This window comes from Spermophilus citellus (assembly GCF_964194105.1).
Source record: "Spermophilus citellus genome assembly, chromosome: 2".
Taxonomy (NCBI): Eukaryota; Metazoa; Chordata; class Mammalia; order Rodentia; family Sciuridae; genus Spermophilus; species Spermophilus citellus.
In genome coordinates this window covers 71519229-71534808 of record NC_138183.1, presented here as the reverse complement: position 1 = coordinate 71534808, position 15580 = coordinate 71519229, and the positions used below count along the sequence as shown (strand labels likewise).

At 40.9% G+C, this 15580-nt stretch overlaps 1 protein-coding gene across 3 annotated transcripts in view; it reads right to left on the bottom strand.

Moving 5' to 3' along the window:
* TJP2 (tight junction protein 2) overlaps positions 1 to 15580 on the bottom strand; it is a 151149-nt gene that overhangs the window by 41548 nt on the left and 94021 nt on the right. The window lies entirely within an intron of this gene.

The window sequence follows — 15580 nt, the reverse complement described above, 5'->3', positions numbered from 1 at the left end:
GTGGTGTTGGCTGGGGATGTGGCTCAAGCGGTAGCGCGCTTGCCTGGTGTGCGTGCGGCCCGGGTTCGATCCTCAGCACCACATACCAACAATGATGTTGTGTCCGCCGAGAACTAAAAAATAAATATTAAAAAAATTCTCTCTCTCTTTCTCTCTCTCTCCTCTCTCACTCTCTCTTTAAAAAAAAAAAAAAGTGGTGTCATTTTAAGAACAATAATATTCCATAAAGTCCAGGCTGCCTTTGAGAAGGACAGAAATGCCAAGAAAGCTGAATGCCAGGATAAGATAGTACAGAAGCAGAAATTTAAACAAGAGGGTGTAGAAAAAGGGTGGGAGATAAGATCAGATATATTGGGGGGGGGGGATGGGACAGGAGACAACTCCATGCAAATGGAGCACTAAAAATATCTCCTGGAGAATTCCTATCAACAGACCTATATTCAGGTTTGAAACTCAAAGTCATATTATGGAGGTGACCATACCGCCCCAAGAAATATGTCCAACCAAAGTGGTTCTGCATTGGTAGTTCTACCAATTTTCTTGTGCCAGGCAAACCCTCTCCAAGGAACACTTTTATTAAACACAGGCTTTGAAGAATACCTCAAATAAGTATCCAAGGAACATGAGCTCACAATTTAAATGCACACACACACATAAACTGAAGAATCAAAGACAGTAAATATTGGAAGCATCCCTCACAGATCAAAAAAGTGTATATAATATGGATCACATGTTTTAGGATTCGAAAGGGTGGGAAGTATGAATGAGAAGTTAAGAGTAACAGGTTCTAGGAGGAGATAAGAGTAAAGGAGAAATCCAGTATCCAAGGAGGTGATGCCTTCTCCTGGACTGAAGGTGTCTTCTCTTCAGGAAGTTTCAATACATCATAAGCAAGTTAAAGTAAAAAACGTAAGGAAGAAAAAAGAAGGAAGAGGGGGCTGGGGATGTGGCTCAAGCGGTAGCGCGCTCGCCTGGCATGCGTGCGGCCCGGGTTCGATCCTCAGCACCACATACCAACAAAGATGTTGTGTCCGCCGAGAACTAAAAAATAAAGATTTTTAAAAAAATTCTCTCTCTCTCTCTCTCTCTCTCTCCCCTCTCTCACTCTCTCTTTAAAAAAAAAAAAAAAAAGAAGGAAGAGAACCACACTTAAATGCATTGCGGTCTCATTGCCTTTAAGGACAAATATACCTTGAGAGGAGCTCAGCAGAAGAAAGATCATAGAAGAAAAACAAAAGGACAGACAACTTCTCAACAGCAATAATGGAAGACAGTAGAATGGCATCTTTAATACAGTATCTGTCAATTTAAAAGATAAAAAAGACATTTAAAAAAAAAAAAAGGTCAGATTATTACCAGAGGCCAGAAATAAAATAATTGTCAAAGGAAAAATTTAAGAAAGGAAAATAACCGGGCATGGTGGCACACACCTATCATCCCAGTAACTTGGGAGGCTGCAAGCAGGAGGACTGTGAGTTTGAGGTCAGCCTCAGCCTCTTAGTGAGACCCTCAGCAATTTAGCGAGACCCTGTCTCAAAATAAAAAATAAAAAGGGTTGGGGATGGAGCTCAGTGGTTAAGCATCCCTGGTTTCAATCTCTAGTACCCCCCCCAAAAAAAGGAAAATAATGCCACAAGGAAAACCTAAAATGCAAGGAGTGCAAGTGAACCTGCATGCACGGTGACTACATGAAGTTACAGTCACAGTGTGTGTGATTTGTGAAAGTTAAGAAAAATAAGGCAGAACCAGAGCACTGGGCAACAATGTGTAAACCAAGAGGAGCAGGTCGTGACGAAATTATTTTCACTTACTCGGGTACAGTGTAAAGCTACTGATTATTTTTTTGAACTTCATTAAGTTAAATTTTCTAGGGTAACCTCTATGGGAATAATTAGAGTACATGACTTCCAAAATAACAGAGGGGAAATTAAATGAAAAAACAACACTTAAAAAGAAAGCAAAGAAGGACAAGAGGGGGAATGGTGAAAAAAAATCATGGCAAATATAAAACTCCCAACTCCAATTGCAGAAAGGAATAAAGGAGAATATACACAATCACAGTAAGTATACAAAAAAATTGGGTTGTCAGACTGGATTAAAGACAAGAAGAGCCAGATATATGGTTTTTGATAGACACAGGACACACAGTAATCTCATCACATGAATTTAAAAAGTCTTGCTGCATTTATATACAAATTAAAATAATTTATGAAGAAGTATCTGGTTCCACATTTAGAACAAATTCTTAAAATCAAATGGGCCAATCCTGCACTGATACTAATAGGAAAGAGATGGCCAAGAGTTGAAACATAGCCAGATAATATGCTTTTTATTCCCCAGTTAATGAACTAACTACAAGAGGCATTACATCAACCAATATATTTGAGCAGATAATTTATTCCTCTTGGTAGGTTAGGAAGAGGCAATTTTGTTTGCACAGAAGAAAAGTAAACTAGCCTCCACCTGAATGATTACAACTGATTACTCATATTGAGAGGAATTTATAATCCTCTCTTTCCTCCTCCCTCTTAAGTACTCACTTCTAGGACATTCTCAGGGCTAATACCATCTGGCTCCAAGATAAGAATTCTCAGAGATTAAAAAAAATATAATCAAATCACCTCTATGGTTAAAAAGGAAATGCAGGGGGAGGGGCGGACATGACATTGAACCCAGAGGTCAGATGTCGAGGTTGAAGGAAGGCTCATGGGAATGCAATATGCACGGGACCAGGCGATCACTGTGTTTTGTAAAACTCCCTGGTTATTTAAGTTTGTCCATTATGATCAGTTTTTCGATTTTACAAAATGACCGTGTCCCCACAATTTAGATGGCAGTGAATTTTCAAGTGAGATTTTTGTATCTCTCTCAACCTCTGTCCCATTATGTCCTAGAAGATGGTGTCTGACATACAGAATAGGCCAAGGTTTGTCTGTTTGTTTTTCCCTAGTACCTGTGATTGAACCCAGGGGTGCTTTAACCACCAGGCCACATCCCCAGCCCTTTTTTATATTTTATTTAGAAACGGGGTCTCCCTAAGTTGCTGAGGCTGGCTTTGAACTCTCAAATCCTCCTGCCTCAGCCTCCTGAACTGCTGGGATTACAGGTGTTGGCCACTGGGCCCGCAGTTTTTTCTTTTCAATAAATCAAGAGGTGGGTACACCTCTATTCACCATTCAATTAACCAAGGCACTGATTTCTACTGTTTAAATTTTCTTAAAGAAATTTTCTATTTAATTCAGAGGCTCTGCTTTTTGTGGTCCTTGTTTGTGTGGTGCTGGGGATCATCCCAGGAAAATGCTCTGCCACTGAGATACCTCCCCAGCCCTCTTGTGTCTTAACAGCACACTTAAGGAGGCTGACTAGGAATTCAAGTGCCTACAGTTTGGTTTTCTAGAGGTGCTTTAAATTCCTAAATTCTTAAAATTCCTCCCTGGAATTTTATTCCGTCTACAACAGCACTTTCCAACATGTGTTAGTATAACAAGGTTTCCCAGATTTTAATAGTGTTTTTGTATCAGAAAGTTTTATTTAAAGGAAAACTGAAAGCAGAAACCCAACTCATCTCCTGGAGTAAATCAGATTGGTTGTCCCTTTCCATAGAACACCTTGTTGGCCAACATCAGTGTTAGATGTGACCTTCATAAAACAAATCCAAAAGCCCTAGGAGCGTCTATGCTCTTCCAAGCTCATCTTCTCAGCACCTTCCTGTATCTTATGAATAGCAAATTTCAACAAAGGAAAGCAATCTGGAAGTAGGGTTTAAACAATAAAATAAAACAGGGCTGAGAAAGTGGCTCAAAGGGACAGCACTTGCACAAGGCACCAAGTTCCATCCTGGCAACACAAACACACACAGAGCTGCCAACTATTCTTGAAATATAGTTACTTCCCACACATTAAGGAAAAAATATCAGCCAGGACAGTGTAGCCACAGTCCCAGCTACTCAGAAGGCTAAGCTAGCCCAAGAGTTCAAGGCCAACCTAGAAAGCTGGTCTTAAATAAATAGGTAGGTAGGTAGGTAGGTAGATAGATAGATAGATAGGTAGATAGATAAATGCGGGGAGCATATAACACCCTCTCTTTTAAATTTATACTAAAATCATTAGGAAAAAAAATACCAGAGCTGGGGCAGAGATCACTGGTAGAACCCATGCTTAGCATGTGCAAAGGCCCTGGGTTCAATCTCCAGCACCCTCCCATTTTTAAAAAAAGAATTTTTTAATCAATGCCATGACAATCCCTCTTAGGCACATGCCCATGTACCATATGCATATGCAATTGTGTACACACATAAGCGCGCATGCACACAGACACACACACACACACACACACGCAACTAACCAATACAAGGACAATGGTAGGGGCTAGAGGGTAGGACAGGCATCTTAAAAAATGAGTGATAATTTAAGTTAAATAAAGGCTATAAGGGCATTTAAAATAATTGTTTAATGTCCACTAATCTTTTCTAGGATTTTTTACCCTGTTAACTGTTTTCAATTAAAGAGAGACAAATGGAAATATTATAGGGAAAAGCTTGAAGAACAGGTATCAAAAAAATATTATATTTCCCAAGGAGCTACTGTATTACAAGAGAATACTTTTGTGCTCTCTAAAGTTTTCAAATGAAAAAAAATAATAATTTTATTTGGGGACAGGATCTCACTGAGTTGCTTAGCACCTAACATTGTTGCTGAGGCTGGCTTTGAATCCTCAATCCTCCTGTCTCAGCCTCTTTATCATGTAGCCAAATAAATGAGTTGCTACAAAATTTTATTTTTAAAATATTGTTCAACTAGAATGAACCTGGCTTTTGAAATTAAGGGTCCTTCCATAAACAGATGATTCTGTCTTTAGGAATTTCCTTGCTATCCTAATGACCTCTGGGCCAAGAAACATTCAGAAGCATTAAAAAAAAAAAAAAAATACCTGAAGTACATCACTTCTCCCATGTTAAAATTCAATTGACTGTTCCTTGATTTTTAAATCTATTCCATAATTATGTTTGTGCTTTTTGTTTTGTAAACAGTAATGGAACATACATATTTATGTGTTAAAAAAAAAAACACTTTGATTCAGTCATTCAAGAACTGTTCCATTTTTAGCTTTTTCTTGGGGGTGGGGGTGGGGGAGGGGGGCTGCCAGTTAATTGTTTTGGGGTATTTAGGCATTGTTATCAAATTGTTATAAAATTTATATAAGTTATAAACATTTATAAAAGTTATAAAATTGTGATGTAGGGTTTTGTAGGTGAGAGTCACGTGTGAAAGTTGGCTCCACTAATTATCCATTGAAGCAGAATAAAGTGTGTATGTGCACAAAAAATGCTAAGTAATATTAACTCCAGGGTTCAGGGCCTTTTAGATGTTCCCCTTTCAATAAAGCCTTCAAATTCTTGCATGCATATTATATATATGATGTAATGGCATAGAAATATATGTATAATACACATATTTTCCCAGGGGTACCTGATAGCTCTATATTTTATTATGGAAGTTGAAAGAAAAAAAGGACTTTACCTCAGAAGTTAAAATTTTTTTTAAAAAGTACTTTAAAGTTGAAGAAGAAGAAGGAGGAGGAGGAGGAGGGGGAGGGGGAAGGGGAGGAGGAGGAGAAGACTTTTTGTACTAAGCTGTAAGGGAAGATCAAATTGAACTTTGTGAGTGAGGATCTATCTCCTACCACTACCTCCATCAATAGAACTCAATCAATTTTTAATCAATAGCACCTTGTCATGAACTTGCTTGGAGCTTAAAGACCTCATCAATTTGGTAGGACACTTAGACTTCTAGAAGCTGCTTTTAATCTACAGTTAACTGCCAAACACAATACTGAGGGCATACATGTTCTGCTAGACTAAGTGATAAATACAAAATCTTAATTTTCAAGGCAGGGAAATCAGGGTAGAAATATGTTTTAAGAGGCTGGGGGTGTTCCACCCCCCAAAAGGTGTTAAAGTCCTAGCCCCCAGACCCTGTGACTTTATTTGGAAATAGAGTCTTGGCAGATGATGGAGTTAAGGCAAGGGTCACTAGGGAGAGCCCCAATCCAATTTGACTTGTGTCCTTATAAAGCGGGGAAATTTTGACACAGACATTCATGGAAGACAGACAGAGTGAAGAGACGGAGAACACTGACTCTATGCCAAGGAATTGGAACAGAGCCTTCCTTCACAGCCCTGAGAAGGAACCAACCTTGCCCCTAATAACACCTTGATTTCAGACTTCTATCCTCCAGACATGAGACAATAAATTTCTGGTATCTAAAAAAGGGGCTGGGGGTACAGCTCAGTGATAGAGGACATGCTTTGTGTGCGCAAGGTCCTGGGTTCAATCCCCAGCAACAAAAAATAAAATTTTAATAGCTCCTGGAAGCACTGAATACACCATAATTATGTTCATTTAGCCCACAGAGCTGTGACTTTTTGCAAGTCTCAGAGCAAAGCCTTAAGTCATTCATTCAAGAATATCTACTGAGCATCCACTATGTGCCAACAGGTTGTTTTGTGGCCCTTGAGATACATCAGTGAATAAAATAGCTAAAGCCATTGAGTTTTACCAACTATCCATGGGTGCATCCCACAAGCAAACCACTGAGTGTCTTCCCACTTCATTTGTATATATCATCTATTTAGAATCACAGAGCACCCCACATAATCACATTTATTTCTCAGAGTTATCAACTTGGGTACATCCCCAGGGACAAGCTGTCAGCATGCACTGGCTTAGCAGAGACAGCTCATGCAGTTCAAATGGGGCCACCAGGCTCTGGCCCCACACAACCTGCTCATCTGTGTGCAGAACAGACTGGCTGTCACTACTGGGTCTTTCTTTGCTGGAATGCCAGAAGGCAGCTGCTTAGCACTGCGGAGCTTTCCATGCAGGGCCATAGGAAGAGCACACATGTATCAGAGTTAAAGGGACAAATGTTCCACAAAGGAGTGATTCCTTTCCTGGGTGGAGGCCCTAGAGAAATGCACTAATAAGTGTATGAGGGCAGACAGATAAGAGTATTCACAGCAGCAATATCCTCATCAGCTAAACCCTGGAAACAACCCAAGCATCTATCGAGCAGAACAGAAAAATACACTGTGAAGTTCTAAAATACAATATTATGCTGCAAGGAAAGCAAACAAACCCCAATCACACATAACACCACAACACAGGCACATCTCAGACACACCCCTGAAGGATGTGTAGAGCGAGGCATTATTTCTAGGTGTATAAAAAAAAAAGGCAACAAAACTAATCTTTTGGTTAGGGACATATGTGCATGTGTGCATGGAGTAAAACGATACAGAAAAGGATAGGGAATGAAATATATAAAATTCAGGATGAAGCAGTCTGGAAAGGAGGCATAAGATGAGATGGAAAGGACACAGGATCTTGGGTTTCATCCCGGTGAGGGTTTATGGATGTGTGCGGTGGGTTCATGGTGTTTAATTTTGCTTTGTTTTTTGTATGTGCTTGGGGAAAAAGTTCAATTGCTTTGCTGGCAAAGGAAAAGCACAGGGGATTCCTGTCCCAGAAGCTGTAATTCTGCCCATCAAGGGGAGCAGGGGCTTTTAAAGAGGTGATTCAAAGGCTACATTCCAGGTGTTCTCCTTTAGAGGGTAATTCAATTGTTAATTTGGGAGACAGTCATTTCTGAGATCTCTGGTGACATCATTCCCAAGCCTGAATTATTTCCTTCCCAAGGTGGGTGTGTACTCAGGGACAGATAACTGTGCCTAGGATGGGGAAAAACAGTAATCCTGTTTCCCCTGAGATTAGGGAGGGGAAGAGATTAGGGAGGAGCGGGGACAGAGGAAGAGAAATGTGTCCTTTTTAAAAATAAGTCACAGTGTCAGAGCAGCAAGGGCTATACTCAAAGCATAAAGTGGACCACGGTGACATTTCCCCACTGGCAATTTTTGTATTCCATTTCTATGGAAAATGGACAATAACATGTCCAAGCAGCTTCCTGCTGAAAGAGGCAAAGATGGGAGAAGTGACCAAAAGTCCCTATTCTGCATCAGGTGGGGCATGGACAGTTCAGCATATTCAGCATCAGGACAGTCCAGAGGTCCAATGGTACAGATGGCAGGTGACTGCAGAAGGCATACACAGGATAGGGATCATGCTAAGATCATTACTCTTTTGTTTAAAAAAAAAAAAATATATATATATATATATATATATATTTCACAAAAGCAATTAGTATTCCAGCCAGTCTCTGAACCATTATGAAGATAGCAACTCACAAATATATCAATGAAAAACGGATCTATGTAGAAGGTCAGGAAGATTTGTAGGTCTACGAGATCAGGCTCAAACTGACTCAGGACAAACTTTTCTAGAGTCTTTTGTGATTACTATTAGGCACTCCCACACAAGAAACCTCCCCCTATAGTTTCCAACTTTACTTACTTTTGGTAGGGCTGACACAAGAACATACCCTAAGTTATATTAAAAAATATATATATTTTCCTCTTAAATGTCTATGTTGGACTGTGCTTTGGCTATACTCTCCTGACAAGTATTTAAGACCAAGTTGATCAAAACTGACCTTGTCCCTATTTATGTTAAGAGTCAGCTGAGATTCCTCGGGATCTCTTGGGAACATGGGAGAAGCCTCTTGGCTCCTTTAGCTTTCCTCTACCAGTGGTGCCATTTGCCAGGATGGGTCAGGGTCTTTCTGAACATATGTGGCTTCTCTTGGGAGCATCATGGTATTTAATTTTTATGCTTTATACTTTAAATACTTAATTTTTTTACAGTTACCAATCATTTCATAAATTAAAAAAAAATAGGAGAATTAACATCAAGGGGTACCTAATTCCTAGCCAATGACTGAATACCCAATGATATGCCTATTACCAAATTTTTAATGAAAGTCCCAATTTTGCAAAGTGAAAGAGCAGAAGAGAGTGCAGTCATTTCTACTGGAGGTGGGGCAGGTAGGGTGTGGTACCAGTGACTGGGGAGGAGAGGGAGGCAGACAAAGGCAGGGGTGCTGGGCATGTGTGGAGATACAGGTCAAACCTGGGGAGCTGTAGGGAGCAAGACTGTCCACGTCACCTCTTCAACTTAGGGGCCATGATTCCATCCAGCAGGAGCATCTCCAAAGTGTTTTTTATCACTTTTCCTGATCACTTTTACTTTCCCTATAACTAGTGTTAACAACAACCTCCTCCATTTATAACAAATTGTTCCTAGAGGCCAGGGAAAGATAAAAGTGGGCTAATTTTTCTACCATAAATAAAAAGCTCTGTGTTAACAGTAAGGTATTCATGCAAAGAAGGAATAGAAAGAAAACTAAAGCAAAAAGGTATTTGATCTGTTGTTTTATTTTTTAAATCCTACTTTTTATAAAGCTTATTTCCTTTGGAAACTTTGACCAAAGAGAGAAAAACATCATTCATGTTCCATAAAGAATTAAGAAACATTTAAAAAATAATCACAAAGCTGATATCAAAGCTTCACAAAGTCCCTCTGACCAGGCAACTTTTAGACTAAACAAAAGTCCCAAACCATAAAATAAATACACATGTGACAGCGCTACATACACCCAAACTTATATAAAAGCAAAAAACATGTGGAAAACATTTTTCCTATATGTCTAGATGTAAGACTAGACATAAGAATAAGAATATAGATTTCTGCAATATGAGAAAACAAAATGTTTTCTCTTCAAACAGGAAACCACATACTCTCTCTCTGTCTGTCTCTCTCTCTCTCTCTCTCTCTCTCTCTCACACACACACACACACACACACACACACAGAGAACAGTATGTTAATCTACACGGAGGAAGCAAAACCATGCTAAGAGATTCCCATCACATAGAAAACAGCAGCCTTTGATTCATAAATCCAGCAAGAAGCTATCAATTTCACTTTAGGTCTGCTAAAAATAAGACAAGTATTTAAAAACCCACCATTGACTACAGTCCACAATGTGCGATCTTACAATTTGTTACTGAAGGCTGCCAGGGCACAAATAAATCCAAGGATAAAGGAGACACTGTGAGATGGGGTTTGTTCCCCCTCCCTTCCCGCAAAGAAATGTTGGGAAAGAAAGGGGGAGAGCTTGTAGGGGGACTCACATGGCCTTTCAATCTCCCCAACTTTTTAACAGCCTGGATCCACATCCTCTGGAGGACTTGAGCAGTCTTCATGCCTCTGGAGATTAAGGGGCCCGGCCACTGCCTACCTCCCAGGCTGTTCGCCCATTTCCATCACTCCACATGGTTACGTAAGGCGGACACAATAGTGGCCCACATTCCCAGCAATCCGTTGTCATCTCGCACAGTGACACATCCATACAGCAGGGATGCCAAAGGCTTTGAAAGGCACCACTTGTGAGGCAAAAAGAAAGCAGACTGGAATTGGGCCACTTTAGCGGCTTTCTTTTTCCCTCCCTCTCTCCCACGTGAGGGAACTGGGGCACTGGAGTAGATATTTCTTTTTTTTTTTTTCCAAATTTTTTTTTCTTAAAGGGGGGGGGGGAGAGAGAGAGAAAGAGAGAATTTTAATATTTTATTTTTTAGTTCTCGGCGGACACAACATCCTTGTTGGTATGTGGTGCTGAGGATCGAACCCGGGCCGCACGCATGCCAGGCGAGTGCGCTACCGCTTGAGCCACATCCCCAGCCCTGAAGTAGATATTTCTTGAGGGCATATAAAATGATTTGGAACTTCAAAGGAACTTATTAAATACAGTCAGCCCTCCATATCCACTGGTCCTGCATCCAACCAAGTATAGATCAAAAATACTTTAAAGAAATTTCTGTCTCTACTAAACATGTAGCGACTTTGTCAGTGTTCCCTGAAAGATACAGTATAACAACTACTCACGTAGTATTTACATAATAATTTTAACTATTGTAAGTAACCTAGAGCTGATTCAAAAGATATGGGAGGATACCTGCAGATGATGTACAAAAACTGTACCATTTTGTATGAAGACTTGCACATCTGCACTTTGGAATCCACAGGTGTCCTAGAACCAGTCCCCCTAGGATAGTGAGACCCGGCTATAAACGGGGCATTTTAGGGCAACACTACAGAGAGGAAAATTTAGACATTGATTTTCATAGATCCATATATAACATACAAAGTCCACAACAGCTAGAAATAAACCAGTAGTGTTTCAAATAAACTGAACCAGTGGTGTTACACAGAAACTAAAAGCCATGAAGACAAAATGTTTCACAATCTTGGAGATAGCTAGGAGAAGATACCGGAAATCCGGGCAGTTCAGAACCCACTCAGGAGACAGGGTGCTTGGTCAGCAAAGTTCTCTCCTCTTGTTAAACTTTCTGTGAGCTTAGCAGATAAGAAAATAACAAAAGAGTTTAAGTGGAGGACAGGGAGTAGAAGTACAAAGTTTCAGATTCTGAACAGCTAGCTAAGGCTGCATGGGATGCCTGCGCTTGAGAGCTGGGCGGAGGATTTCAGAAGCATTGTCCTGGGGAGCCCCGGGCATTCCTGCCCCCATAATGTATGAGACATTCCCCCCAGGGCTGGGCCGCATGGTGTGCAGATGAAGAGCACACCTTCTGATTTGAGACTGGGATGCATATCAACTTGAACTGTAAAGTGGAAACTCTGTAGAAAACAACTTGAAGCAGTGGCAGGAAAGATCTGGGATTCAACCTTGTCCTGTGGCTTAGGTGTGGGGTTTTAGATATATTGTATCCTTTATAAAACCGAAAGAAAACCATCTACACCTCACACAGTCAACAAGAAAGGAGGCAATCTATACAGCACCTGTGCTACACAGGCACCTGGAAATGTTCGTGCCCTTCCCAGGATCCCACCAGGAAGTTTTTGACACAGTTCTTCCTAGGTTATAACAGCTGAACAGGACAGAAAGGGAAGGGACATTTACATTTCAAATCTTATAAGCCGGGACAGCCAGGGGCTGGTTCACTGGGCCTCAGAGACAGAGAAGTTTGAGGATCCAAGCATCTGTGGGAGGCTCAGGCCAGCCCACTCCTTCACTCACAGTCCTTAGGAAGCCTCCTGACCTCACCCTGAGGAGGAAACAGATAATCCTTTCCAATAAAAGTTCATGTATACTGTCCAAAAGTCAGGTATCCTGGAATACAAGATTCTTTTACACTGGTTTCCCAAAGTGTGTGTGTGTGTGTGTGTGTGTGTGTGTCTGTGTGTGTGTGTGTGTGACTATAATGACATTTTTAATTGTACTAAAAAACTCAAAACCAAATTTATCATCTGAGCCATTTCTAAGGATACAGTTCGGCAACTGGTTTGAATGCATGTGCATCCCTTAAAATTCATACGCCGGAACCAAAGGCTCAGTATAAAAGCATTAAGAGGTAAATCCTTCAGAAGGTAACTAAGTCAAGACAGCTCCAGAGAACTAGCTGGGCCCTTATAAAACCCATCTGTCTTCTATTATGTGAAGACGCAACATTTGCCTCTTCCACCTCTTCTGTCACGTGAGAATCCAGCAATAAAGTGCTGTCTTGGAAACAGAAAGCAGCCATAATCGGACACTGCTGGCACCTTGATCTTGCACTTCTCAGCCTCCAAATCTGTGAGGAAATAATATTTCTGTTCTTCATAACCAATTCAGTTTTAGGTATTTTGTTATAGCAGCAGGAATGGACTAAGACGTCATGTATTCACACATTTGTGCAATGAAATCTTTTTTTTAAATATTTTTGTTAGTTATTAATGGATCTCTATTTATTTATATGTGGTGCTGAGAATCGAACCCAGGGCCTCACACATGCTAGGCAAGTGCTCTACCACTAAGCCACAGCCCCAGCCCCTGTGCAACGAAATCTTTTGCAAACTTTTTACCTTGCAAAACTGAAATTCTGTACCTATTCAACAACCCCTGGCAACTACCATTCTACTTTTTGATTCTATGATTCTACTACATTAGATACCTCACTTAAGTGGAATCACAGAGTATTTGTCCTTCTGTTAACTGGCATACTTCACTTAGTATAACAATCTCAAGATTCATCCAAGTTGAAGATGAATCAGAATTTCCTTCCTTTTAAAGGCTGAATAATATTCCACTGTATGCATATGACACATCGTTTATTCATTCACCCAACAATGAAACTTGGATTGTTTCCACTCCTTGGCTACCATGAATGATGCTGTTATGAATAAGGGTGTGCAAATAGGCCACCACTAATTCTTCACTCATTCATTCAACCAATGTTTACCAAATGCAATGTGTTAAAAGATCAAATGAAAATCAAAATGTACAATGATGCCCTCAGGAAGCTCCCCAAGAGGCAGCACCTGATATAGTCAGGTGGCCAAGGGAGGCTTTTGGTGAGGAAGGGGCATTGAGATGAGATTTAAAGTAATGAGTAGGATTGGGACAAAACAGCACAGTGCAAAGACTCTGTGGTAGGAAACAAATTTTAGTACCTACTTGAAAGAAAACAGGCCATGTGGGGCTGGGGCAGGATGAGTGATGGGTGACTAGCAAGTATATAAAATATCGCAACTGCAAAGGGAGGTGCATACAACCACAGGGAGGTATCTTCTCCCTCGTGTCCTATGTGAGTTCCATGCTGAAGGATGATTAATGTGAAGGTGGGTGGACACTGAACATGTTCATGGACACTGAACATGGAGAGAATGGCATCCTCAAAGCCAGGAGCAACAATCTACAAGGTGGGTGCAAATACTGCAAGTACCTGGTGGGGCTGGAGAGTGAGCCACTTAGAAACACAAGCAGGGCCACATTCTCGGTGTGGCTCGACATGCTGAAACACCTCGGTCCACAGCTTGGGGGCACTAAAACACATGCCCACCCACGTCACGGCAACATGACAGTTATGTGATGGGAAGGGAAAGAAGTCAGTTTCATTCAGCAGGGCACCACACCTGAGCTCCTGTGATTTTTCAATGAATGACACACCCCTGTGGTTAGCTATGACTGTCCCCATTTTACAGACAGGAAATTTACACAAGTCACCGCATCAGAATATGGCATGTGCTTTCCCTGCACTAAGCACTTAACAAATGTTCCTTCCAGTGAATCACTAGAAGAAAGGAAGGAAACAAGAAAAGGAAAGAGGGAGGAGAAAGGCAAGAAAGACAGAAGAGGGCTAGAAGTCTGGCTCAGTGGTACAAGGTCCTGGGTTCCATTCCAGCTCCAAAAAAAAAAAAAAAAAAAAAGCCGACACAACTCTAATCCACAACAAAGGAGGCTGAGGCAGGAGGATTGCACATTCAAGGCTAGCCTCAATAACTTAGCAAGCCCTTGTCTCAAAATAAAATAAAAATAAGGGCCGGGAATATACTTCAGTGGTTGTGTGTTTGCCTAACATGTGCAAGGCCCTGTGGTTGATCCCAAATACTGAAGGGAAAAAAAAAAAGAAAGCCAGAGAGAGGAGCATTAATTGAAATCACTGAAGTTCCCAGCAGGCTCCAACCTGTACATGGGAATCCTTGAGAGGACGTCATCCAACAAGTGGCCGGCAGTTTTCTGCGTCAAGTTTCACTCTGGTGTTTTTCTATATGTCTGGTTTATCATTTTAGAAACCAACTAAAATCCTTAGAAGAGTGTAAATAAACAGCAAGCCTAGGGTGGGTGAACAAGCCACAGCCCACCTACCTCTAGCTGGAACTGGGACTTGTCCGGTTCCCTCCCTCCCCCACCCCAAGAAATCAGTCTTGTAATTTAGTCAAAACTCTGCTCACTGAGCTGGAGTTGTGGCTCAGTGTTAGAGCACTTGCCTGGCCTGCGTGAGGCCCTGGGTTCAATCCTCAGAGTCACCAAATAAATAAATAAATAAATAGTTCACTGACAGCTAAAAAATATTTTTTAAAAAAATCTGCTCACTGGATACAATTTTAAAATACCTATCAAATAAATAAGCAGGAACTTCTTTTTCCCATAGAAGGCAGAAAATGAGCTCAACTATTTTTTCTTCCTAAAATACCTAATTTTTAACATTATAAAACAAGTCCTTGGTTTCAGGGTGCTTACCCAGTCTCTGGAAAGTTGAATCCTTCCTGAAAGCAATAAATTTGTTGCCAGAGAACTAAACAACCACTTATGCAATGTTTGGTTTAGAAATCAAACCCTGTCGAGGTTCACTCCACATCCCACAAGTGCTTCACCTCCAAATGTGATCAGGAGGTTGTCAGGGATTCTTACGCTGCTATCACAACCCATCATGGTGAGTCTTGACTACGTGAACAGTTAAAACTGGTACACACAGTGTGCCTGCAGCACACGCCTCACAATGGACACAGCCTGGGCACAATCAAGGTTAAAGGAAAAAAAAAAAAAAGAATACATATAGAAGTTTACAGAGGGGTTTCCGGACAGGTGACTTGAGTGAGGCTAGAACCCGGACAGAGGGCTGAGAGTGCTAGAATTACTTCACTTTTGTTTTTTGGATCCCATTGCCCTCTTTATCAAGGGTAAATTTTCAGCATACATTTAAGCAAATAATAAATTGGGAGAGGATGACAGTAGACTGTGTGTGAGTGTGTGTGTGGGGGGGGTTTACAATGTGTAATTTTGAAAGCAAGTGTGCTAAAATAAAATGCAAAGAACAAGAGACTCCAAGAACAAGCTTCCAGCCAAG